This window comes from Orcinus orca, chromosome 12 (genome assembly GCF_937001465.1).
Source record: "Orcinus orca chromosome 12, mOrcOrc1.1, whole genome shotgun sequence".
In the NCBI taxonomy this organism is placed as follows: domain Eukaryota; kingdom Metazoa; phylum Chordata; class Mammalia; order Artiodactyla; family Delphinidae; genus Orcinus; species Orcinus orca.
Window position 1 is genome coordinate 45,627,450 of NC_064570.1, and position 27,442 is coordinate 45,654,891.

A 27,442-nucleotide genomic window follows, 5' to 3' on the forward strand; every position below is an offset into this window, starting at 1 on the left:
TCCTTATGCCCCTTTGTAAACTCTTCTTCCTCCCCTTCCTGCCATTCCAGGCAACCACCAATCTGTTTTCTGTCACTATAGATTAGTTTGCGTTTCCTATAATTCTATAGAAATAAAATCGTATAGTACATACTCTGTTAGGTCTGGCTTCTTTTACCAGAGAGAGGTTGCATGTATTAATTCCTTATTTTCTTTTTCTTATTGCTAAGTAGTATTCCATTTTATGGAAAAACCATAATTTGCTTATCAATTCACTTATTGATGGACATCTGAGTTGTAGCTATTTCAAATAAAGCTGCTATGAGCAAGTCTTTGTAGAGGAATAGGCTTTCATTTTTCTTGCATAAATGTCTAGGAGTAAAATGGTTGGGTCATATGATAAGTGGATGTTTAAGTTTTAAGAATCTGACAAACTGTTTTCCAAAGTGGCTGTATCATTTTACATTTTTATCAGCAGTATAAGATTTCTAGTTCCTTCACATCCTTGCCAACAATTGATATGGTCACTCTTTTTACATTTTTAGTCATTTCTAATTGATTCATAGTGATGGCCCATTGTGCTTTTAATTTGTGCTTGCCTAATGACTAATGATGTTGAGCATATTTTCATGTGGTTATTTGCTAATCATATATATTCTTTGGTGGAGGGTCTGTTCACCTTTTTAAAAATTAGGTCATTTTTCCTCTTATTACTGAATCAATATAAACTGATTATATATGTGTGCATCTATTTCTGGACTATATCCTGTTACATTGATCTATTTGCCTATTTTTATGTCAATGCCACACGTCTTGATTACTATAGCTTTACAATAAGGCTTTAAATCTGGTAATGTAATTCCTTCATCTTTACTCTTATTTTTTCAAAAAGTTTGACTATTCTGGGTCTTTTGAATTTTCATATAAATTTTAGAGTCAGCTTGTCAAATTCGACAGGAAAAAAAAGGCCAATTTTGACTGCATTATGTTGAACGTGTAGATCAAATTGGTATCTATATTAGTTCTAGTAGCTTTTTGGTAGATTCCACAGGATGTTCTACATAGAAATTGTCTCTTTGAATAAAGACAGTTTTACTTCTTTCCATATTCTCCCAATATTGATACTTTTGTCTCTTTTTTTCTTATCTTATTACACTGGTAAGAATCTTCAGGACAATGTTAAATAGGAATAATGAAAGTGGCTATCCTTGTCTTGTTTCTGATCTTAGGGGAAAAGCTTTCTGTCTTTTACCATTTAAATAAGATATTAACTGTTAATTTTTTGTAGATGCCTTATCTACAAAAAAGGGTAAGTTTTTATTTCAAAATACTTTCCCTTTCAATGCTTCCTTTGTATCATGGATTATTAGAGTGTATTTGGTTTCCAAATATTTGGGGATTTTCCAGATTTTTTTCTCTTAGTCGTTTCTCATTTAACTACAGTCTGGGAATAGAACAGATTTTGTATGATTTGAATCCCTTCAAATTTATTGAGACTTGTTTTATATGGTCTGTGTTAGTAAGCGGTCCATGGACACATTAAAAAAAAGTGAACATATTCTGTGTTCACTTTAAGAATCTATGAGTGAGGGAACCAGGCATCAGTGTTTTTTTTTTAATGCTCTCCAGATGATTTTAATGTGTAACCAACGTTGAGAACTAACGGACTAGACCATTGGTTCTCAAATTTAGCATGTATCAGAATCACCAAAGGGACTTGTTAAAACACAGATGCCGAGTAATACTCACAGAATTTCTGATCCAATAGTTCTGAGATTGAGCCCAAGATTTTGCATTTCTAAAAATTTCCCAGGTGATACTGATAATAATATTCTACAACAACATTTTAAGAATGACTGGACTAGATTCTTGATATTCAAAGGATAGACCAGAGACCAGCAGCATAAGCATCACCTGTGAGCTTATTAGCAATGTTGAATCTCTGGCCCGCTCCATATCTACTAATCGTAATCTGCATTTTAGTGAAATCCTCTGGTCATTCATATACACATTAAATTTGTGACTCACTGGGCTAGAACACTGATTCTTATTCTGATTCAGTAGGTTTGAAGGGGGGCCCGAGATTCTGCATTGCTAACAAGCACCCAGGAGATGTCAGTGTTTTGGGTCTGTGATTCACACTAAAGTTGTGTTAAATAAGAAAAATTCAACGGAGTGAATTTTAAAGATCTAATTGGCTTTGTTGAGCAAGGCATGAATCGGGCAGCATCCCATCTAGTGAGTAGTAAAGAGGTCTGCCAAGCTGTAGAAAATGTTCTTAAAGGTGGGAAGGGGGTGGAAAAGGACAGTATTAGCAAAGAATGCATTGTTTCAGGCAAGGTCACCCTCCTAAGGGCCTGTTGGGTGGATAACCTCACTAGTGCTGACCAGAAAATTTCAGGTTGACTGGTTCAAGGTTATATTCCTAGCGGGGTTGAGACAGTAATTAGGTATTAAGTCTTGGTTTGCTGATGTGGGCTTTAGCACAAGTGAGTCCATTTTGGGCCTGCTGTCTCCTTTTTAAGAGTAATAAGGGACAAGAATATCTACTGAATGTAATGCAGTGAAAGGAAGATAACAACAGCAGTGATACAAAACCCCTCCTTATAAGAGTTTAAAATTTCATGTAATCATGACTTGCTAGAGAATATAACATGGAAGTGATTAACTAATACATATAATTAGGTAGGAGGCTAATGAAGACTAAAGGAAAGTGATGTGGTGGGGATGATATTATAGGTTTTGAGTTTATGCTAAAAGCAAAGCTCATTTTAGTACGTGTGAAGAAGTGGGCTATGTAAATAACTACGAGTTTGGGATTAGGCTCAGAAATTTAGAAGTACAAGAGTTCTAAGTCATGATGTTTCAAGGTGTGGCCAAGCTTGTCTAGGGCAGAGGAGAGATGCACTCAGTTGGAACTAAGAAGTTGGTAGAAGTATGGGAACAGGTCATATCAATGACACACACACTGAAAGGATGAAGGTCGTGTTAGCTGACGGACAGGAGTCAGGTTCACAGATCACGTAGCAGGGATTTTCAATCCCGAGTACAAGTTAGAATAACCTGGGAGCTTAAAAAATTACATGCACATGTCCATACTAACATAATAAAATTAAATGACTAGTTAAACAAATGGGGGAAGAAGGGATAGTATTCTCTTACAAAAGAATTCAATTAATAAGTGTGGGAGGAAAGAGGGAGATAGAAAGTAACCATCTGAACACCACAGTAAGAATTGTTGCAGGCAAGATCCAGGGACACCTGCTGAAGTTAGTTGACTTGTTTGTGGAGAAAGAGGATATTTGCATAGACTCAAAGTGTTTTCTTCAAGAAATGTATTAATTACGAAAGTGAAACTAGTAGTATTACAGTGGGGACACCCAGCAGATACCACCTCAATCAAGTGACCAAGATTACCACCACCAGAAATAAGATATGTCAACATAATGTACCTGTTAATATCATGTACTGAGAAGGGCCGGCCACTTCTGTGGAATTCTGGCAAAAAGTGAAAGCCTTAATTGAATAATCATAAAACAAAATGCTCCCAAATTGAGGTATATTCTACAAGTTAACTGATCAGTACTCTTTAAAAATGTTAAGGTCATGAAAGCCAAGGAAAGAATGGGAACTGTCACTGACCCGAGGAGGCCGAGGAGGCATGACAGCTAAATGCAATGCGGAATCCTGGATTGAATTCTGGAACAAATAAAGGACATTCCTGCAAAACCGGTAAATCTGATTCACATCTGTAGTTTGATTAAAGGTTTGGTGCCAATATTCATTTCTTAGTTTTGAAAATTATACTACAGATTTGTAAGATGCTAACATTTGGGGAGGCTGTTCTACTTTTGCAATTTTTTTTTTTTTTTCGGTATGCGGGCCTCTCACTGTTGTGGCCTCTCCCGTTGCGGAGCACAGGCTCCAGACGCGCAGGCTCAGCGGCCATGGCTCACGGGCCCAGCCGCTCCGCGGCATGCGGGACCCTCCCGGACCGGGGCACGAACCCGTGTCCCCTGCATCGGCAGGCGGACTCTCAACCACTGCGCCACCAGGGAAGCCCTACTTTTGCAATTTTATGTTTAAGTCTAAACTTATTTCAAGATAAAAAGCTAAAAAAGTGTTTTAAAAAATATGGTTGCTTAAGTCCCATCACAGACCAATTAAATTAGGATTTCTGGGGTTAAGACTTGGAATTTTTTAAGATCTTCAATATGCCTCAGGATTGAGAACCACTGATTTAGGTTACCAAAACAGTAGTCCTTGGAAGGTTTAAAAAACCCTGGTATTCAGCTTTCTTTTATTTTTTATTATTTTTAATTTTTTAAAAATTTATTTTATTTATTTTTGGCTGTGTTGCATCTTTGTTGCTGCACGCGGACTTTCTCTAGTTGTGGTGCGTGGGGGCTACTCTTCGTTGTGGTGTGCAGGTTTCTCATTGCGGTGGCTTTTCCTGTTGTGGAGCGTGGGCTCTAGGCACGCAGGCTTCAGTAGCTGTGGCACACGGACTTGAGTAGTTGTGGCGCACGGGTTTAGTTGCTCCGCAGCATGTGGGATCTTCCTGGACCAGGGCTCGAACCCATGTCCCCTGCATTGGCAGGCAGATTCTTAACCACTGTGCCACCAGGGAAGCCCCCAGCTTTCATTTAAATAAGCAGTATATACTTACACATTTTTTAAGGCTTCAAAAGCAATGCTTTTACTAGAAAAAGAAAGAATAAAATCATCAAACATTTGTTAAGCATCTTCCATGTTCTAGCCTTGGCAGATGAAACCATGACTAAAGCTCCATTCCTGCCACTGAGACCGTTTATAGTTCAGCAGGAGAGAGAGACAAGGAAACAAAGATGTTCACAACCTGTTATATGTGAACCACATACAGGGCGAGTGGGACAGGAAACATGGGGTATGCTATTCCTTCTGGGTGAAAAGTGAGTTTTAGAAATGCCCAAACCCTTAGATTCGAGGTTCCACTGGAAAGATCATGAATTCATCTTAGAGTTACTCAAGTGTTTCTAGTCTGCCTGGGAAAAGGATAACGCAAAGCAAGAGAACTTCAGAGCGGTGGAAAAACGATAATGACTTGCACATTGCCAAAGGGGTAGAGAAGCTTTTAATTGACCTTTGTATTGTCAGTAACCTAGCGATTCATTATTTTATAGTTAGTAGAATGGAGCTCTATTTGGAAAATTTGTTTGAATTGATGGTGTCAAAATACTAACCAAGCCATGTCTTAGAACCAAATTCATTAGTTGAATTATTCATAGAGATGTCTCAGTCCCAGTGAAACAGTGTCCAACCCATTAAAAAATGTTTAAATTTCATCTATGCCATCCAGGTAAAAATAAACAAAATATCTGTGGACACCCCCAAACCCCCAAACAAAACCAAAACCAGAAATGTTTGCTTTAAACTAACTAATTAAATCTTGTATTTTCAAATGCTTTACATTTCAGCCAGGATTTTTAAAGGGTAATGTAAGTTCAGAAGTTTTCTTTTGCATGGTGGGCAGTTCGTAAGCAAACAGGTGGGGGGATTATTTCCTGATAATAGATGAACTGAAACGTGGCAGTTTTAGACAGGTCCTCACGTTCTTTGACATTCCTCCCATGGGGAGGTGGGATCTATGTCCTCTCCTGTGGAATCTGGGTTATCCATAGTAACTAGCTTCTAAGCAACAGATTGCAGTGGAAACAACACTGGGGAACTTCTGAAGCTTGCTCAGAAAAAGCCACGCAACTTCTTCCAGTTTTTCTTAGGAAGCTCACTCTGGGGGAAGTAGCTGCTATGTGGTCCAGCCCCGAGACTGCCGTGTGGGAGAAGCCATGTGTTGGCACTCTGGTTGTCCCCAGCTCAATGCTTAGCTGCCGGCCTTGTGAGGGGGACATCTTGGATGGCCGGCCCAGTAGAGCCTTCGGTTGATCCCAGCCCACATCTCACTGCCACCTCCTGAGACAACCCAATTGAGAACCGCCCAGACAAGCCCTTCCTACATCTTTGATCCACAAAATACTGCCTCAAATGAAACAGTTGTTTTAAGGCACTAAGATCTGTAATCATTTGTGATGTAGTGCGTGTAAATAGAAGAGTATCAGAAAATTTATATGAAATCACCTACTGATTTATTTATTCATTTATGTATTTCTGGAACAATTTGTAGATTGGAAGGTTTTTACCAGTTAGGGTCACACACAGTCCATAAAAATTGATTTACTCTACTGTCCAATTTTTGTCTAATTTTAATCATGCATTCTAGATTTTACATGCATTTATCTAAAAGCAGTCACTGATTAATTGTATTATTAGTGCGGAGGATTCATGGTTTATGCTCAGAAGGATAGCTGCTGCCAGGGAGGAAACAGGTTTCAGTGGGCTGGAGACATAGGCCCCAGTTTTTCCGGCTCCAGCCACCTGTTTCCACCCAGTTAAAACAGCCTGCATGCAGAGATTTTGGAAGTAGTCATTAGGAAAGAAAATAAACTACACTCATTTTGAAAACTCAATTTTATGGAGAGAAAAAAATTTGGAGGGCCAATTTAGGGTATAGTCATGAAAGCAATTTTCAAATGATTTAGGATTTCTCAGTGGAGAATTTTTTATCCAAATGGTGAAACATTTGGCACTGCTGACTGCAGCAAGAATATGAAGCTGCTTTGAGAAAGGAGCTTGGTGAGGGCTGATTTCATGAAGCTACATTGTTGAAAGTGATATAGTCTAAGTCACTATGCATATATGGCTTATAAACCTTCTGTTCTGGGGAGTAAGTCCTCTAAGCAAGTCACAGCATATAGGGCTGCATACAAAATTGAATGAATTCACTGTTGTATGAAAATGTCTCTGTAACTGAGTTATTATAACTACTATACCCTATGAATTTAGAAACCGTACTAATTATCTGAAACTTACAAACTCCTGCCTTTGTTATTTGTCCTTTTTTTCTTTACTCTAATTAAACTAATTAGAAAAAGTAAACTAAAAATGGGGGAATCTGGGAAAGGAGAAGGAAGAGGGATGCTCAACCTGAGAAAGAGAAAAAATAAGGTGTGAGATAATATTATCGATTTAATTTTTAGTTAACACATTAGAGTTCTGAGGAGAATGTGGGTGCTTTATATTACTAGGTTTCTCAGTCTTTTTTTTGGTAACGTTTCAAGTGTTTTGTCTTTTGAATCAGAATCCTTAAAGTTATGTAAATGATTTATTGAATGGGCGAATGGGTGGGACCTGAGGGTATAAATCAGGAAAACTTTTTTTCTCCTACTGCCTTTTAGAGTTCCCTTCCCAGGAACTAGAGATCCCATTGCTTTTATAGTTGCTTTTAGGTATTAGAACAGTCTTTTTTTTTTTCTTTTTTTCCCAGCTATGAAAAAAATTTAATTAAAAAAAATTAAGCTGGCACTAAATTCGGAGCAGTATCACTTCTCCCTAACTAAGGCCTTACCCAGGCGTGGCCTCTGCTTTCCCAGGCATCAGAGGAAAGGAGCAAAGGCCCCCCTGCCTGATTGTTGTGCCCTGGTCCAGCTGTCATCCCTCTTTATGGTGGATGCCCAATGCTTGCTTTCCTGCTAGGTGCATTGGTGGGTTCTTTGGGGAGGCCCCTCAGGGGATGTCCACAGTGCAAATCCCTCACAGGTGAGGCTTCCTCTGGGTCAGTTCTCTGAACCTTCCTCCTCTCCTGCTTCAGAGGTACACCTCTGTAGTTCCCTCCACCCTGTGGGCTGCCCTCTCCACTGGGATCCTTTCAAGATGGCTAGAGCCTGGGTCCCTCCTGCAACTTGCTCTTGGCCTAAAGGAAAACTCTGGAAGTGTAGGTTACCCCCCACTGCTGCCTTCTTTCCTCATCCTCTGTTCTAGTTTCCTCCAACCAGCCTCCCATCCTCAGACTTCTCTAAGGAGAGCCAGCCATCAGTCTCTCTCTTCAGGTGTAGCCCCAAAGTCCTGGAGACACTTGTCAACATGTCACATTTTCCCAAGTCTTCTCTGAAGGACAAGCCTCTGAGATTCTGCAGCTCTGTACATATCCAGCTGGAGGCTGAGGTACCAGACACTTAGAGAAGATAATTCCAATCTCAAAGAGAGTTTCTCTCAGGGCTTGAGGTGTGTGTGTGTGTGTGTGCGTGTGCGTGTGCGTGTGCGTGTGTGTGTGTGTGTGTGTGTGTGTGTGTGTGTGTGTAGGAAAGGAAGCATCCCAACAGGATGAAAACATTAAGGAGAAAACATTAACAGGAGAAAACATTAAGCTCTCTTCATTCCTACCAATGTCTTTCAAGAAAAATCTCCTCTATTGCATTTTCAGCTCCTCCAGGCTGATGGACTCTGTAGTTGAAGAAAGCAGTTTGACCACTTCTTAGTTAAGTTCTGTGGGGATGTGTCTTAGGACCTCTTTTTTTAAATGGGGAAGGAGATAATATTCCACTTTGGTCCTTAGATTTGAAGCTTTCGGATTTGAAGCCAAACTTCTGAAACAATAAGAAAATCTTCATTCCGTATCTTGTTACATTTGAACTTGGACATACTCTAAGAGCGATAGTGAGCAACACAGTTGGAGGGCAATTCTCAGATTTCAGCTTTGGAATTATTTCTACGTGATTGAAGCCCAGAGTAATCTATCCTCCACTTCCTTTTCTATGACCCTTTCACTGTGTGAATTCTGTGAGACTCTTCAGTTCATTGCCATAAGAATATGGCCCCTCCCTGCCTTGCCTTTTCTCTTTTTTTCCTAAATTCCTTCCATCCTCCCTCCCTTTTTCCTTCTTCCTCTTCTCCCGTCTACCCTATTTGTGTCCCATCTCTTTCTTCTCCGGTGTCTCTTTTCCTGATATTTTCTTCCAACAGCAACTGAAGTATTTTACAGTGAGATATAAATTATAAGTAGTTCAGGAAAGAGAAAACAAGCTTGAGCGATATGTAATACAGAGCTAAGAACAAACCAAATGTAAAAACACATTCCATAAAAGCCTCCGTAGTATGTACAAAAGGACCGGGAATCTGATACTGATTGGCATCCTAGCAGCCGAGAAGAAAGAGAACGCTGCTTGATCACTTATATCACTTAGAGAGTCCATGACATAGAAAGAGACTAAATGGACAGAAAAAACTTAACTATTGCTTGTAATAAGGACAGAGAGGAATTTCTCCTGAGGGTGTAAAGTTATGAACAAAAAACCCAACAAACGACCTCTTAGTAGACACAAGAATGAGTTTTGGGGGCTACTTCATGGAGCACCCCTGGGTGTGAGCAGATGGCATCTTGCCAAAGCTCTGTTTGGTAACAACAATCTGATGAGCCCTGGTCACTGCTCTGCCTCTTTTTGTCTGCTCCGCAGAGAAGAGTGTGACTTATAAAGCTCAGGAGAGGAAGTGAAGTTTCCTTCACTAGGCTGGAGGCAGCCTCGTTTGACCTAGTTCCACCTACATGGAATGTAAGCTTACTGGGAGTCATCCTCCTCCCAGAGAGGAAGCAAATACTGCCTAGAAAATTAACTGAGTTCCAGAGAATATAAATTGTGTTAGTATGTTTTCATATGCAGTCTTTGCAGGCTCAGCGGCCATGGCTCACGGGCCCAGCCGCTCCGCGGCATGTGGGATCTTCCCGGACCGGGGCACGAACCCGTGTCCCCTGCATCGGCAGGCGGACTCTCAACCACTGCGCCACCAGGGAAGCCCTCATATGCAGTCTTTAATTAGCACCAGCGCACTAGGGCAGTAAACAATTCCCCGAGTCTAGCTGGCCTTCCTGGGGTGTGGAAAGGCCAGTTTCCCCTAGAGCATACCGCTTGCTAACATCTAATTGTGGACCTGAAGATGGTAGGAATATAAAACTACTGTTGCCCTACATTTGAGTCTAAAGAATATACTTCAAATTTGATAACATCAAGAAGACTTTCCAAGAAATAAAGTATGTTTTCTATGGCAGCTGTTAGGCAAGAGCCAGTTTCTAAAATATTTTAGGTGTTTTGTAAGTCTCCGTCGGATGTCCCAGAGCCCTGAATTCCTAAGGGCAGTATCTTAATCTGACAATTCATTGGTGGTGTCTCTTTTCTTGGTGTTCCTGACCTGTTTCCTAGTCTTTGTTGGAAAAGAGATTCTGACTCTTGGGCAGGGCTTTTCAAAACATCTGTGGCAAGGACTAGTGTATTCCCCCCTCCCTTCCCATCTGTCACGGAGTCCACTTTTTATAAAATACAATGCAAATGACTAGAAAATAGATCATGTATTTGAATATTGTGGCAACGTCAAATTGTTAAAAACATTTCTGTATGCTCAGTCTCAGTTTCTGTGTCTCTCTCTTTGAGGGTTGGTAACAGTTTGTAGATGGGCTTACAGTATCTGGGCTCTTCTTTGAGGAGACAGCTCCGAGGTACCTGATGCCATTCAAAGTCGAATTCTAGTTGGTATGTGATCAAGCTGAGAGGCTGTTTGGCTTAATATCTTCCGACAGTTTTAACTCACTTTCCTGTCCCTTTAAAAGGTATTTTGCTGACCTAGCAGATGAGAAGATGCAGGGCACCCACCTGGGCCAGTGCTGGCAATAGAATGAGCAGGGCTCAGTGCAAAATGAAAATACGGGGCTCCTTATTCAGAAGTTATTAAGAATTTCACGACAGCGATGGCAGAGAATTAAATCAAGTTTCAGGGCCCTTCTGAGGGTAGGGCTCTGTGCAGTTGCAAAGGTTGCATACCTATGATCCTGTCCCTGACTGGGTTCCTTAAATTGCTCCATTGAACTTTAATACCCGAGAGCAAGACGCCGTGTGCCTGCACTGCCAGGTGCTCTAGGAGGCATCCCTGTGAAACGCATTCTGGAGTCTACTGAGGCCCATGTGGTATCAGTGTTCAAAGATGTTGCACCTGCTGCTGCTGACACAGTTGTCCCTTGACATGTGTGCATATGACCTAAGAAAAACCATGAACAACAGTCCTTTTCACGCTGCGCTCAGGTGAAGCCAGGTGTGTGTTAGGGGCTATTGTTAATGTAATTCCAGCTTCTTAGCCCTTTAGAGGGCATTTACTTAAAACTGGCTTTCGGTTTTCTCTGGTTTCTGAATGCCAGGGCGACAAGGGTAAATAAAAATAATCACCTTGGTGGCAAGTGTCAGGATTATTCTTTGGGAACAAACTGTTTTTTTTTTTTTTCCTTTCTTTATAAAAAAGGTTAAGTGGCCCAATAGAGTGTGAGAAGGAGGCCCTAGGTTCTTTCAGAAGGTTCAGTCTGGAAGGTGAGAACAGAAAAAAAGGAAGGCCTTTTAGGTACCCTGGTGTTTACAATTCAGTCTTAAGTTGTTTTAATAGCTGTAAGGCAGACTTGTTCCATCCTCTAATAAAGGATAAATAAAGTCTGCTACATAAATGTTTTGTGTGACCTTGTTTTTCTTTTCTCTCTCTCTCTCTTTTTTTTTTTTTTGGTAAATCAAATAAAGAGGTTATTTCATTCAAGGTCTATGAGGTGCAAAACAGAAACAGCCCTGCAGGACAGGGCTGCAAAACTTAATGGACAAGAACTTGGGCTCTGGAGCCAAACTGCCTGGGCTTGGATCTTAGCAACAACACTTACCAGCTCTGTTAATCTCGGGAAGTTATTATCTTCTCTGTACTTCAGTTTCCTCTGATAATAGTAATAGTCCCCCTAAGGTTGTTGTGAATATTAAACAAGGTATTATCTGTACAGCTCAGAGAACAGTGCCCAGTTTGGTAAGTGTGTTAGCTATTACTATTAATCCATAAGCTACGTTAATTTCACGAGTACCGTAAGACTATAAGTCCACTGGAAAGGCACAGCAATCTCAGGAGGGCATTGGGTCACGGGGGTTTAAATCAGTCTGATCTGAATCTTAAGAGTCCAGGTAACAGCAGTGGCCTTCTTGATGAGGCCATGCGCCCATCTGATGGTCCCGTCTTTGATCCCTACCATTCATTCTGTTGTCCCTGGTCTTCCCTCCTTCATTGCATCATTACTCCTTTTAGCTGTAGAAAATACCCTGTTTGGGTCTCCACAGCTAGGCTACATGACTTAATTTCATTTCCCTATGTAGTTTGTTTCTTTAATGTGTCTTTACAACATTCCCCTTAGCTGTTTGGCACCACCTCTCCCTTCCCCAATAACTTGAGTACCTGTTTAAGAGCTCTGACGTTATTCACCTGCTCTCAACACCTTGTCCGGGGAGGCTGGTTCATCATCACTCTCACACTGCATCCCTGCCGAGGAGAGGACATCATCCGTGGCCTATGGTGCTAGACAGTAAGAAACCTGCGTGGAGCTGCCTCAGGGTCCACAGGTTACTAACAATGAAAGGCATATAAACACTTCCCCTCAATAAAGAATTTAAGAGCAGTTGACAGAATCGAAGTTCACTTGTCCCAACATAGTTTTTTAATTATGCTCATGAACCATTTCATGAACTATGCTACCATATCATGGTAGCAATGATAACGATAATAAGCTAGTATTTATTGGGCACATATATGCCAGGCTTTGTTCTAAGTATTTTATATGTACTCACTCATTAATTACCATAGGAATCTTGTGAAGTAGGTATTGTTTTTCCATTTTTACAGATGATTGAACTCTTGATCCTTGGTCCCATGTTTGTGGAAGAAAAGTGCTGGATCTCTGTGGTCCCTTTCAACTCAGAGTAAGAATGACCTGGCTAGGGAACGCAGTAACGTTGAAGTCTAAAGCAATGGTCCTTGAACTTTGGTGTGCATCAGAATTACCTGGAGGGCTTGTTGAAAAACAGATTGTCAGGCTCCAGCACCAGAGTTTTTGATTCAGTGGGTCTGAGTAGTGCCTGAGATTCAAGTTGCTAGGAGATGCTGATGCTGTGTTGGGCTGAATAATGTGAGGTTGTGATGTCATTATTCAGGACTGGCGAGAACTAAGGCAGAATTCTATGGCTATGGGATCACCTCTCACATAAATAAGTAAGCTGCAAGGCCAGTTATATATGTACATATATACATATTTAAATATGCCTCTATCCCACTGGAATGAGAAAAACATCTTTTACTTCTCTTAAAAGCTAGAGAGTACATTTATTTGTGTCATGCCAATCTACTTAAAAAAGAAAAATAACCAACTATTTTTTAGAGCAATTTTAGGTTCACAGCAAAACTGAGTGGAAAGTACAGAATTCCCATAAAACTGCTGCCCCCAACACGTGCATCTTCCCCTACCATCAACGTCCCTCACCGGAGTGGGATATTTGTTACTACTGATGAACCTATGTTGACACATCATTATCACCCACAGTCCATAGTTTAATTCGGGTTCACTCTTGGTGTTGTACATTCTATAGGTTTTGATGAAAGTATAATGATACGTATCCAAAATCCCACTTTAAAAAAATTATTTTTAGCTATTACTAAGCAAAAAAATTTTCACACTTTGCTTTGCTTTTACGGAATCTTCCTCGTAGTTTTCCTCAGAGGTAAAATAATACTCATTTTGCTGAAATGATCCATCTGTTCCTTGACTCCCACTTCCCTACCTCCGCCCTCCCAACCACACACACTCACATACTTCTATTTTTTAGAAAGTTAAGGAAGGGGCAATAAAAATATCGTATTGGCTAATTTAATTTTTTTTCAGAGTTAGGAATTTCCCAGTAAAAGAAGCTCTGCTTCAGATTTCAATGGCAAATCAGCTGTGGGATTATTGGATTAATGTAAAAAGCTTTCTCAAAAAGAAAAAGAAAATCCACTCATTTTCTTCTGAGTGAATGTGTCTGTGATTTCAGTGACCCCAGCAGTGCAGTATGAAACAGCCAGCACACAAATGGATGGTAACAGCTGTACTGTAACACCAGGGAAGACAGTAATTGTACGTGCAGTGCACAGTTCTGAAAAGCTTGTCTATATGTGATTCCCTTTATTGTAGGTCATAGGGATGTCTTTTCAACAACGCTTCACTTCAATATATTAGCAATATTTAAAAGGCACTGTGTTATGGTAGAAAGAACTGTGTAGGTTTTTGATTCCATTGTGTTTGAGTTTGAATCTTGGCTCTAAAACTTGGGCAGGTTCTTCATTCTCTCAGAGACCTTTGAAATGGTGGCGATGGAGGACAAAACCTATCTTCTCAGGTTACTGGGAAGCATAGCAAAGGGCTATTAAAAATGCCAGTAAGTGAGCACTACATTAAAACAACCATTCAAAATTCCACAAAGAAAATTATTCATAAGTCAATTCAGACATTCATTCATTTTTATTGAGCATTTGTGTAAGTGTTCCATGTGAGGCACCGAAGAGTATCAATGGCTCTTTTTTTTTTTTTTTTTTTTTTTTTGCGGTACGCGGGCCTCTCACTGCCGTGGCCTCTCCCGTTGCGGAGCACAGGCTCCGGACGCGCAGACTCAGTGGCCATGGCTCACGGGCCCAGCCGCTCCGCGGCATGTGGATCTTCCTGGACCGGGGCACGAATCCGTGTCCCCTGCATCGGCAGGCGGACTCTCAACCACTGCGCCACCAGGGAAGCCCTCAATGGCTCTTTTTTTAATTATTGTTTCCTTCTCCATAATGATTTCACTAGGCAAGATATCAACATGAACTATTTTATTTTTATTTATTTACTTTTTTATTTAATTTTATTTTTTACATCTTTATTGGAGTATCATTGCTTTACAATGGTGTGTTAGTTTCTGCTTTATAACAAAGTGAATCAGTTACACATATACACATGTTCCCATATCTCTTCCCTCTTGCGTCTCCCTTCCTCCCTCCCACCCACGCCATCCCACCCCTCTAGGTGATCACAAAGCACGGAGCTGATCTCCCTGTGCTATGCGGCTGCTTCCCAGCAGCTATCCATTCTACATTTGGTAGTGTATATATGTCCATGCCACTCTCTCGCTTCGTCACAGCTTACCCTTCCCCCTGCCCATATCCTCAAGTCCATTCTCTAGTAGGTCTGTGTCTTTATTCCTGTCTTACCCCTAGGTTCTTCATGACATTTTTTATTTTTCTTAGATTCCATATATATGTGTTAGCATACGGTATTTGTCTCTCTCTTTCTGACTTACTTCACTCTGTATTACAGACTCTAGGTCCATCCACCTCATTACAAATAGCTCAATTTCGTTTCTTTTTATGGCTGAGTAATATTCCATTGTATATATGTGCCACATCTTCTTTATCCATTCATCCGATGAAGGACACTTAGGTTGTTTCCACCTCCGGGCTATTGTAAATAGAGCTGCAATGAACATTGTGGTACATGACTCTTTTTGAATTATGGTTTTCTCAGGGTATATGCCCAGTAGTGGGATTGCTGGGTCACATGGTAGTTCTATTTGTAGTTTTTTAAGGAACCTCCATACTGTTTTCCATAGTGGCTGTACCAGTTCACATTCCCACCAGCAGTGCAAGAGTGTTCCCTTTTCTCCACACCCTCTCCAGCATTTATTGTTTCTAGATTTTTTGATGATGGCCATTCTGACTGGTGTGAGATGATATCTCATTGTAGTTTTGATTTGCATTTCTCTAATGATTAATGATGTTGAGCATTCTTTCATGTGTTTGTTGGCAGTCTGTATATCTTCTTTGGAGAAATGTCTATTTAGGTCTTCTGCCCATTTTTGGATTGGGTTGTTAGTTTTTTTGTTATTAAGCTGCATGTGCTGCTTATAAACTTTGGAGATTAATCCTTTGTCACTTGCTTCATTTGCAAATATTTTCTCCCATTCTGAGGGTTGTCTTTTGGTCTTGTTTATGGTTTCCTTTGCTGTGCAAAAGCCTTGAAGTTTCATTAGGTCCCATTTGTTTATTTTTGTTTTTATTTCCATTTCTCTGGAAGGTGGGTCAGAAAGGATCTTGCTGTGATTTATGTCATAGAGTGTTCTGCCTATGTTTTCCTCTAAGAGTTTGATAGTTTCTGGCCTGACATTTAGGTCTTTAATCCATTTTGAGCTTATTTTTGTGTATGGTGTTAGGGAGTGATCTAATCTCATACTTTTACATGTACCTGTCCAGTTTTCCCAGCACCACTTATTGAAGAGGCTATCCTTTCTCCACTGTACATTCCTGCCTCCTTTATCAAAGATAAGGTGACCATATGTGCGTGGGTTTATCTCTGGGCTTTCTATCCTGTTCCATTGATCTATCTTTCTGTTTTTGTGCAAGTACCATACAACATGAACTATTTTAGATGGCTATAAAAATATAGGTATAGTATAATATTTTATTTACATTTTTTTTAAACGTTAGAGAAATAAGAACCATCTCTAAATGTTAAAGTGATTTTTATAGGGAAGTGAAATTAGGTATGTCCTATGTTTTCTTCTTTATGTTTATTTACATTTTCTAAACACTTTTACAAGTTTAAATGATCTGCAGATAATAAAAAGGACAACAATTTTTATTAAAAATTTTCAGGAAAGTTTGGCTAATTCTGAGAATCATCATTACAATAATCATTAATTGGTTCCCACTGTGCATTATAAATTGGAGGGCAGAGGGAGGAATAAGAAACAAAACCTGTGCTTAAGTGTCTTTTAACAAAGTTATAAAGGGTGGTTCTTCTTTTATATTTTTAATAGGATCATATTTTTAATAGGGTTATGTCATGAATCCGTTGTATTATTATTATTTTTGTTGCTTGCCACATCTAATTTGATCAGTGATATCCTGCTATCTTTTCATATTTCCAAAAGACAAAGGATAAAGCTTAAAGTTTAGAAATAAGGGTCTATCAAAATACTGAGAAATAATAACACATAGCTTGCCTAGGAGAAGAAGAAATTCTCTTTAGAAAAAAGATTTTAGAAACCTTCCTCACGCTCCAAAGTTAAATATATGTTTGCTCTCTTTGGGCAAAGACTTTTTAAAACTTAGTTTCATTTCATTTCTTTCTGATTCTGGTCTAACTATACCTCACACTGGCTCTAATTACCCAGGTTAATGTAAACACTGATAGACTTGTCCTTTCTGAGAGTATTTACCATGTCACTGATAAAGTCATTTACCATGTCTGAGTGATTGTGGGAAGATATCCAAAGTAGACCAAAGATGACATTGTGTTAGAGATCTCCACTATTACCAAATCTGTGACGAATGGAAGGTTGTCCTTTCTAGAAAGTATCTTTGCTGTTTCTGACAAGTTGTCAGATGTCAGTTGCTCTGAGATCACAAACATAGAAACGACCTGAATTTAACAAAAATATTTTCTTAGGTGTAAACGAATTCAGCAGTCAGATTCACATAGTATTTCAGAATGTCGAGGTGCATCCAGGGATTGGGAAGCCTGGGCAGAGCTGTGGATTCTGAAGGAAAATGTCATAGTTGTGGTATTTAGCCACAGCGGGGATATTCCTACCTACTCATGATATTGGACACCTGAATCGCCTGCTTTGTCAGTGCTGCAAAGGCCTCAGAATTTATATTTGTAGTTTGAGAACTGAGAAGGCTTGATAACATACTTTTATCATACTTTTTTCCCAGCGTGAAACCAAATTATACTTCAAGGGCTTATACCAGCAAAAATAATATTTCTTTTTCAATGTTAAGTCAGATCATTATCATAGCTGTCAGGCCTGAAGTGAAAAAAAATTACATAAGGTATTATTACATTTTTTAAGAGGAAAAAAATGTAATGAATACTATTTACTCACCAATTCCCTATCTTTGAAGAAAAATTTTATATAAAAGGTATGATTCTTATCAAATTCAAGTGGTTTTATTATGGATTTGATTCGTCAATTAAAAAAAAGGAAAATATATTCCATGTAATGCATATATGCTTATGATTGGTAAAATGCAGTTTCATGTAAAATGGTCAGCAGATGGTTAGTTAAGTCGTTCATGGTGGACAGATGCGGGTGGTACGGTGAACATCCATGCCCTGGGCTCAGGGATGCAGTTGACAAGGGAGCAGTGATGGTTCTAACACTGGGTGCTGGACAAGCTCAAGGCCTACGTACCTCAATGCAATTTATTCCGCACTTTTGAGGCTTTCTGGGCCAGGCTCCCACTTTATTCGGTGTATAGCACCACGGAGGCAAACCTCTACCCTCAACGGGTCCACAGCACAGTGGAGATAGTCAGATATCAGTCCCCAATAGAGACTACTGTGGGAGCCTTGAGTGGGGGGTCTTAATGTCCCTCAGCTGGTGGCCAGAGGTTTTGTTTTTGGTGTTTTGTTTTTTTGTTTTTAATAGAGAGGATCCTGAGGCTTAGAGAAGTCATGTAAACAGAAGTGACAACGTTGGGATTTGGAGCCCATGTCCTTTGCCCATACTATGTCAACTCCCTTGGTGGTGGGAAGGTCTTGCTGAGGCATTAGATGGAAGCAGTGGGACAGAGATTGATTGAAAAGATTTATAAGGGATAAGATGGGGTGACCGATTGAATGCTGAGTGTGACTTAAGGAATCAGTTGGGATGACTCTTGGGTGGAACTCTGGCTTGAGCAAGTAGGAAGACAGTGACACCAGTTACCAAGAGGGGGAAACAGTGGGTAAGAAATGGAGCAGGAAACGTAGTGTTGTCAGTTTTAGATCTGTTGTGTTCCTACTGCTTATGAATCTAGCTGATACTTAAAGACTACAGGAGAGGAGTGTGAACAGGCAAATGGGTTTTGGAAGTCTTTGGCACACAGTTGGTGGTTCACACTGTGGTGGTGGTGTGTGAAGATGGCATTTCCCAGGGAGAATGTGTGGGGAATAAAGTGGTTTGGAGCGAGGAACCTGAGAAACACAGGAATGGGAAGAGGAATGGCAGACAAAATTGAGTTAGAGGAGAAATGATCTATAGAAGAGATAGAGAACTAAAAGCACAGTGGTATAGAACTGAGGGACATTGGCTTCAAGAATGGTGATGACTTCCCTGGTGGCGCAGTGGTTGAGAGTCCGCCTGCCGATGCAGGGGACACGGGTTCGTGCCCCGGTCCGGGAGGATCCCACATGCCACGGAGCGGCTGGGCCCGTGAGCCATGGTCACTGAGCCTGCGCGTCCAGAGCCTGTGCTCCACAACGGAAGAGGCCACGACAGTGAGAGGCCCACGTACCAAAAAAAATGGGGAACGAATGGTGATGATTGGTAATAAAGGCTCACAGTTGCCTGTTGTGTGTCGAGCACTGTTCTAGACCCTCCAAGATTAGCTTCTTTTACCCTCACAACAACTCCATGAGGTAGGTACCATTATTGTCCCCAGTTGAGAGCTGTAGCTTGGCCGGGGTCATGTAGTTAGAAGACAGTAGAGCTGGGATTTGAACCCAGGCAGTCTGGTTCTAGAGCCTGTGTATTACGTTGCGTTACACTGAGAGTTTGGCCTATTAAGTTTCCGGAGAAGCTATGAAATATCATGGTCTCTTTATTTTACTTTTAGCTTTTTATACTTACTTTTCCCTTTCCAGGTTAACCTTGAAATTCTTTTAAACCCAATGTCTCCCATATAAACTGCTGAGGGAATAATTTGTTAGAGTGCGCATTGCCTTGGGCACTGCTCTGCTCTCATGATTCTCCTGGGATAAACTCAAAGGAGAGTTCTTAACCTGGTATCTGGTCCCTAATAAATGCTTGTTGAATGAAAACATGAAAGGGCCTCACCCGGACACCTACCTGTGGTGTTTTCAACACATTCCTTTAGCATCCAGACCACCATACCATACCTTACTGTGGTAGCCAGTCTCCAAGATGGTTTTAATGATCCTTGTCTCTTGGTATGCATCTCCTACCCTCGAGTGTGAGCTGGACTTAAGTGTTTTGCTTCTAATAAACAGACTAAGGCAGATGTGAGGTTGTATGATTTGGAGATTAGGCCGTAAAAGGCAGCAGAGCATCACTCTCTCTGAGGGAAGCCATGTCATGAACTTGTCCTATGGAGAGGTATGTATACAGCAGAAAACAGAAGCCTCCTGCCAGCAGCCACATGAGTGAACTTGGACGTGGATCCTCCAGCCACAGTCAAGTCTTTAGAGGTTGCAGCCCCAAATGACACCTGATTTCTTTTGTGTGTATGTGGATGACGCAGTGGGGCAACTGTCTGGGTTTTCCAGGGACTTTCCTAGTTTTAGCACTGAAATTCTTTATCCAGGGAAACTCCTCCATGACAGGCAAACTGGGATGGTTGGTCACCCTGGCTTGACTGCAACTTTCCGAGACCCCCTGAGCCACACCCTGTTAGCTAAGCCACTCTCAGATCCCTGACTTTCCAGTATCCCTGAGATACTAAATGTTTTCTGTGGTAATCTGTCACCAGCAATGGATAAGTAATTCACATACCACATCACATGCACCAAGAAGCCACATTCTGTCCTGACCAAAAGGATATTGGAAAATGCAAAGGATTAGGCTGTCATTTTCTACACCTCTGCTTAGGAGATTTCTCCAGATCCTACTTTCCTATAGGACAGAGAACATTTTGTTTTTCCTGGCACCTTAATTTTTGTTTCAACGGCTGTGGAGAAACGTTAACAGAATGCCTTCTCACTGGAATAGTAGGAATGCCCTACGTGAACATCGATGGAATTACTACCTGTGAACAAGCCAAAGCAGGAAAGAAATGCTGAGGCCAAAGAAAATATCAAGTGCTGATGCCTTTCTTCTTTTACTGCTGCTTCACTGTGGCCGCAGGAGAGCAGCCTGGAATAATGGTTTCGTGTTTGAGTTAGTTTTAGGCATCAATAAGATGTTTTATTTACAACATTTACAAGTGTGTTTATAGTTGAGAAACGGAAAAAAAAATATTACTCAGTTTTTGCTTAACAAGTAGATGAATTCAGGATTCCACAACGTAGTATGAAATTTGACTTCTCAGTACGTGCAGTTTTTTACTGCGAGGTCTAAAACACTGTGGGTTATACATTGTTTTATGTGGAGTTTGGGCTTCTGGGATATAAAATGATTTGGTGATCCTAAACTTTAAAGATATGTCTAAATATTCTGAAGCTATAGCTTTTGTATTAGTGGTACCTATGCACTGTGTTACTGTAAAATATTAATCAGTATCATATAACTGACTTTTCAAGCTCAGACCAAACACATTTTATTTCATCCAAAGTACTATGTGCATGTACTTTTCTATTACTTCGTTTCACCAGAGGGACAAAAGTAAACTCTCTTGTATGAACTTGGTTCCATATGAAATCTTGAGTCTTTAGAAATCGTTATCTGAGAAACTGTTAGGGTGCGCTTGTTGGCTGAGGTTTTGGAGAAAGGGCCTGGGAATAAAAGCGCAAGCTTGAGTCTTTCTGGTAGCTGAAGGAACACAGGAGCTTGGAGAGTTCGGGGATTGGGTTTCATGAAAGTACTTTGCACTTGATCTTAGACAACGGCTGAAAAGGATCACGAGGGTACTTTGAATGGAAGATACCGACTGGATGAGAGTAGAATATAAATCTCCAAATGCTAATATTGCAAATTAGAAAATAAACCAGGATAAGTAGAACAACCTAATGAGTTTTATCTTATCAGAATCAAATATTTAAGGTGATTAAATACTTTTCAAACTTAAATGAAAATGAGTGATATTTAACATAAGATTTAACAAAACAAACATTATGCAGGTAAAGAATTAAATGCTTTCTTGTCTATAAATCTGGAAAACTTTCTGATAAAAAATATTCTTCCTCCCTCCAGTATCTTTGTTCCCCATCATTTCCCCAGCAAAGGAAGTTAGATCTGGTCATCTACAGATTCTGTTGCATTTCTTTTGTCACTTTTTAAAGTTAAAGCCTCATTTTCTCAATTTTTCCCTTTCTATCATTTTTACACAGTAGGTAGTAATTATCTTATTTTGTTTTTACCTCTTAAAGCCTCTTGTGTGTTTTTTGTTTTTGTTGTTGTTTTTCAGATAGTTCTTCTGATAGTTCTTCTGTTGTCTAAGCTTCTTTGCTCTTGTCTTAAACAGTATTCATGTCCTATTCCCTTAAACTTGCAGTTTCCACACACTTAATCCCTCCCTGTGAAACCTGCCCACTGTGACCTTCATAGCCTCTGACCTGCAGCACCCAGATGCTTCCTGTGAGACAAAGCACAGGCGCTGAGTTATGAGTTACAGGAAGCACTGTTCCTTTTTTCTAGTTGAGAATGCTAAAATAGTGTAATAATGCACTATGTTCTCTCTTGATTATTGGAAGGGTGGTTCCTGTGCTTTTAGATTTTTCTCCTCTTTGGTGACCAACCTCCTAACCATTCACTTCAATTGCCACACCTGTATCAGGGTCTGGATAGAAACTAGACATGCAGGTGATCTTGGTACTGCTTGTTGGTGTCTCCAGTGAAAACTTCATGGAAGGACATGAATACTGTAGGCAACCTTTGATTGTGTCCTCTATCAGAGGAAACATTACCCATTTTCCACAATGGGCCCTATTTTAAAATGATTTTTAAGTATTAAAATTACATTTTAGTATTTTAAAATATTAATTTAATATTTAATTTAAAATATTAAATTAGTATTAAATTAAAATATTTTAATATTTTTAAAATATTAAAAATTTAAAATTATTTTGAAACGTAATTTGATGGCCGCATTTAGATCTGCATGTGTCTGATATTCTGCAAGGCTTTAACACTTCAAGCGAGATCATGAGGCTCAACTGTTAAAAGGAAATGGTGATAAAATCACTTGCCACACTCCACTGCTGAGCCTCCTCTATACTGGAAAGAAGTGACATCACATCTTAGGCTGATACAAGGCTTAAAGCATGGTCAGCAGGGAGCCAACCTGCTCTTTCACACTCATTCAATAAATATTCATGAGAGCCAACACTTGTCAGGCCCAGTGTTAAAGACTAAGGATCAGTATGCAGGAACGCTCTGCAAGACATTCTGAGGTCTTGGAGGAGAGAGATTCAGCTCCACCTGGAGTGTGGAGGGGTGTAGCTCTCAGAAAAGCTTTAGAAACTTATATGTAGCTCATTCTCAAAGGATGAGTAGAAGCTAGGCAGGGAGGTGGTGTTGGTGGAGGTAAGGGGACAATAAGTGATAGGAATGGAGACAGCCTAAGCAAAGTATGAAGGCAAAAAATTGAATGCTATATGGGAAGTGACAGACATTTCAAGTTTTCTGAAATACGGAGAGTGAGATTGAATGGTAAAAAATTAAAGGTGTTAGGTTGCGTGACAAGAAATGAGGGCATAGAGTTGGGCAAGGGACCGTGTTCCATGTCAAGGACTTCATTCTGAGGAGCTAGGGCTCCGTTAAAAGACAGACATTTTGGACATAACTCTGGGGGTAGAGAAAATAAAACAAATGTAAACGAGGTGATAGAGAGAGGAGGTTGCCACAGTGTTTAAGTGGAGACAAGAGCCTTAGTTATAAAGTAGTAGTTGGGGTAATAAAAAGGATAGATTTTAAAAGTACTTTGAGTAAAATCATCAGAATTTTGTGATTTCACTGATTACATACGAAAATTAAGGTAGATGCAAAGTCAGGAATGACAGCTACGTTTGTAGTTTAAATATTTGTTTGAACAGCAGTATTATACACTAAACAGAGAATATGGAACAGGAACAAATGTAAGGGAAAATGATTATTTCAGCTCTGGATGTGAAGAGTTTGAAGTTTTGTTGTTTATTCTGGTGGAGTTATCTAGCCTATAGTTCAGCATATGCATCTCAATCTCCACTGGGAGATCTGAACCAAGGATTTGAACTTGGAAGCCATTAGTAGGCATGTGGTTGTTAAAACACAGGTGTAGATGAAACCACAGAGGGAGAGAACATAGATGGAGAACAGTGCAATAAAGCTCTGGGCCTGAGCAATACTGGATGTTTGTGCAGAGAAAACAGGCAAAAAGAAGACTCATAGAAACATAAGGAAGATCAGGGAAATGTGGTGGCACAGAGACCAAGCGAGTAGAGTTTTAAGAAGCCTGAGACGATAAGAGAATTAAAACCAAGTTGCCTTCCACAAGTAAAGACTGAAAAATAGCTCCTGGAGGTGGGAACTTAGAAGTTGCTTGTGACCTTCAGGGGAGCAATGAGAACAATTTCAGTCAAGTCATGGAGCAGATGTTAGATTTCACTGAGTTCTCAAGCAAATGGGAGTGCAGGTTTTGCTTCTGAGAAATTTGGAGAAGGGGTAAAAAATTTGAATGGTATACCCGAGACAGAATGGGACAAAAGGAGATTTTCAAAAAAATGGTTATGGAAGAGTCTTGTACATGTTTAAAGAATATTGAAAGAGGAAGAAGCCAGAAACTCACCCAAACCTCTGTGCCTCTGCTATGCTACCTGACCCTACAGTGCTTCACTAAGAACAGAAATTCAGAAACCAGGACCTTGATAGAGCAGAATCTAGTTGATCCAGTTTTGCCAACCAGAGATACTCACTGATGAAATATGTTGTCTTCCTGGTTAGCACATTGCTTAGGGGTGAGTTGGGCAATTAAATGAATTAGTTGAAGAGGTATGATCTAACTCCTTCATGTCTATAGAATGCTGCTGGGGTTTTAGGAAACAAAAATTACATGGAGATTTAGGAAGGAGAATGGGAAAATGTATTAATCAAAAAAGTAAAAGCAACGTTTATCATGAAAGAATGAATTTTAAAAATTGAATGTGATGTCTAAAATGAAAGTTTTTGCATTAAGTAACCTAACTTTGCCCCTGATTAACATAGATAATTGAGGGTTACTTGCTTCTACTCTTCTTTTCCCCCAATTTTCAAAATGTAAGTTCAACCTTATGACTCCCTCTAGGAGTCTACTTTCTTTCCTTTCTTTTATATAAAAGGGGGTTTATCCTTAAAATATATATATATATATAGTGATTCTAGTTACATCTAGGTGTCAAGCCTAAGCAACTAGAATGCAAAGGACATTGGGTAATGGGTGACCCATGTTTGGATAGAGCCTTAAAAGGACTTGGGGGAAGAATGAGGCCATTTTCTTCCTTGTGAACAAGGCTAGTCATATGCATCATTTTTTATTATGCTGCCTAGGCAGGCCTTTAGGTTTTTAAGGATATTCTTCCTGTCATATTGTTATGCAGAAATATCACATTTTACCTGTGATAGATGCATTCCTGGAAACTGGTAAATAATATCTTATTCAAATGAAGTAAAAGAGTTATTTAAAGGAATCCTATAGCAAATCTTTTCTTAAACCCAAGGGGCATTTTTAAGTGGATCCATTGAGGAGGTAGGCATTTTTGTGAATCAGGCTTTGTCACATGTGAGGCTGAAAGACATCTGCAGTTGACAAAGCCCCACCATATACAGAAATCAGAGAACTGGAATCAGAGTCACCTCTAAGTTCACTTCAATAGGTCAAGCTGTGATTAGCAGTAATAGGTCCTGGAGATCAGGGCTGAGGTCTCCTGAATCCAAGTGTAATTCCACTGAGCTACTGGAGGATAAAGAAAGCAGGATGCCCCCCCAGAATGTTTGTAAGGTGACTGAACTGGGGCCAATAGAGTCCAGAGTATAGATGATCCTCCGCCTGGATGCAGAAAATAAACAGCCATAGCACAGGACAGTCGGAAGCACAATCACCGAACAGCTCTTGGGCCAAAGGTTCAAGATGATCCCACAACACAAGTGGCTGAGTGGTAAGTAGGGACAGATTTTGCAAACATCAGGAATACCTGAAAAGAGAATTGACATAGTTCTTTGATTTTATGATCTCTAAATGTCACTTTAATATGTATCTTAGTAGAGTTAGTTATCATATACTCTAACAGCTTTATTGCTAAATTTTATGAACACAATTACATTTCATCTGTCTGTGTTATCACCTCTGTATGAACTCCTTTTTTCAGTTTTTCTAGCTGCCCTTCCTTTACTCTTATTCTTAGCATTAGCATTAATACCACCCTCTTCTGTCAGACATCATCTTGACATAACTTCTGTCAGCAGCCTCTCTTTTGGACATTACTTACCTTATTTTTTCTCCTTGACATGAAATATAAAACACTTTGAGAAAAATACCACACATTTTATTCGTACATTCAGATGCAGACGTTTAGTGATACCCTGTTCTAGGCACGCATTTTGGCTTTTCTGTTTTTAAAGAACAGCGGGTAATATTTTGCCATACCTTAAAATTAATAAAGGGCTTTCACTAGTCTGTTCGCTTTTCACAGCTATCCCAAGAGGAAGTGTTATGAGTTTTGTTTTACAGAGTAGAAAACTTATGCTTTAGAAGATCATGCAACTCTGCATGGGTGGACCAAGAAACAGTATGTCAGATGAATATTCTCTTAGGGCACTGGATAGGCTCTTTCCTCAAGTAGACTTAATGAACTTCCGTAGTTAGTATGAAATAGCCAGAAGGAGGGTGGGAAAGCGAGTGACTTAAGAAAGAAGAACAAAAAGCAGCATCAGCAGCAGTGTGGCCGCATCTCAGGTCAACAACAGTTCCCTGGGCAAGTGTCTGTTGACTGCAAGAGATTATAGAACCCAGTCCCCAACCATTTCCTGGTTTTTATCTGAAGTTCTTTTTAAAGAGTCCAAGATTGCAAAGAGGAGAATGGATATCCTGTGTCTATTTAGATTGTGCAGGACAAAGATGGTTGGGCTTGGCTTGCAGCATCGGGCAGATTGAGGGCTCCTGACTTAATTAATTATGAGGCTTGCACATGTGCACAAACATTCACATATACAAACACATGTCCACAGATATGTAAATCAAGTTAGTGAAAGTAAAAGTAGAGACGATGTTGGTTAATTTTAGTCCATTTTAAAGTTAACTAATAATTGCATGGACCTAATCCTCTTCTTCTGAATAATTTATTTAAAAATATATTACTGTTACAATGGAATATATCCAGAGAAATAATCCAGGGAAAATATTGGGCAAATAATGCGTATTATGTATTAATTAACCTTAAATGCAACCAAGATAAAAAGAACAGAGTAAAAGGAAACCTAGGATGTACTTCCCTGCCTATGAAGAATTCCAATGGAGAAGCAGGGGGTGTCTGTTTAATTAATTATGAATTGAATTCTCAAGAAATGATTATCTCCTTAAATTCCTTCGCCTTGTAACTGTTGATTTGGGCCTCGGCTGAGCGGGTTATGAAATACCTAGCCCAGAAGTAAACAGCACGTGGCAGCTGTGGACTCATTAGTCAACACCGTTGCGTATTTGAGATGTGTTGAGGGGCATGGGAGCTCAGTGACTACATCTCCAGGTGTGAAATCTCTTTACCTGTGATTCTAGTGCTGATCTGCAACATAGTTTGAGCTTCACGTCTAGGCTCCTCTTCTGGGAAACCTCATTATTGTGGTTGCTAATTTTGCTCAGCACCGATCTACCAACCGTGGAGTCCCAAACAGGATAACACTTTTATCTCCTTAACTTATAAAGGCTGCCATGAGAGTGCCAATGAATTCGTGAAATCAGGAAGTACCCTTCAAGGGTGAGGAATTCTGAGAGCAATCTGAGCAATTCTGAGCAATCAGGTGATAAATACGTCAAGACAGAATAACTTCTCCTAGAGGCATGCACAACAGTAGCAGCCTATATAGAGAAATTTTATTTTGATGAAAGAGTCCAGGCTTTTACTGTAATTCTTTTTTCCTGA

General features: G+C 40.0%; 2 long non-coding RNA genes across 2 annotated transcripts in view; one reads left to right on the forward strand and one right to left on the reverse strand.

Moving 5' to 3' along the window:
* The window catches only part of LOC125960696 (uncharacterized), a 337,743-nt gene that overhangs the window by 284,759 nt on the left and 25,542 nt on the right, over window positions 1-27,442 (forward strand). Inside the window, exon 9 of the long non-coding RNA XR_007470626.1 lies at window positions 3,583-3,711. This is a non-coding gene — a long non-coding RNA (uncharacterized LOC125960696). The remainder of the gene's footprint in view (window positions 1-3,582; window positions 3,712-27,442) is intronic.
* LOC125960709 (uncharacterized) lies at window positions 11,536-12,579 on the reverse strand. The gene is made up of 3 exons (XR_007470652.1): window positions 12,480-12,579; window positions 12,091-12,174; window positions 11,536-11,605 (listed from the first exon to the last, which is right to left on the reverse strand). It is a non-coding gene; the product is annotated as an uncharacterized LOC125960709 (long non-coding RNA).